Source organism: Mustela nigripes, chromosome 5 (genome assembly GCF_022355385.1).
Source record: "Mustela nigripes isolate SB6536 chromosome 5, MUSNIG.SB6536, whole genome shotgun sequence".
NCBI lineage: Eukaryota > Metazoa > Chordata > Mammalia > Carnivora > Mustelidae > Mustela > Mustela nigripes.
In genome coordinates this window covers 144998-145670 of record NC_081561.1, presented here as the reverse complement: position 1 = coordinate 145670, position 673 = coordinate 144998, and positions in this window count along the sequence as shown.

Here is a 673-nt window from a genome sequence, read left to right as displayed (position 1 = left end):
TAATTGACTCTCTCTGCTTGACTTATTTCACTCAGCATAATCTCTTCCAGTCCCATCCATGTTGCTACAAAAGTGAAATAAGTCAAGCAGAGAGAGTCAATTATCATAGGTTTCACTTATTTGTGGAGCATAACAAATAACATGGAGGACATAGGGAGATGGAGAGGAGAAGGGAGTTGAAGGAAATTGGAAGGGGAGGTGAACCATGAGAGACTATGGACTCTGAAGGGGCGGGAGGTGGGAGGTTGGGGGAGCCAGGTGGTGGGTATTATAGAGGAGCACTGGGTGTGGTGCAAAAACAATGAATTCTGTTACGCTGAAAAGAAATAAAAAATAAAAATAAAAAAACTAACAAACAAAAAATAGCCAAGACATAGAAACAACCTAGGTGTTCATTGATGCATGAATGATAAAGAAATATTATATATATGTGTATATATATACACATACATATGTACACACATACACACACACACATATGTGATAGACTACTATTTAGCTATAAAAAACTCCTGCCACTTGTGATTACTTGGATAGATCTTGAGGGCATAGTGCTAAGTGAAATAAGTTAGAAAAATTTAGGTACTGTATGATTTCATTTACATGTGGAATCTAAAAAAATCCCTCAAAAATAGAACTTAGAGAGTCAGAAAACAGATTGATTGATACCAGA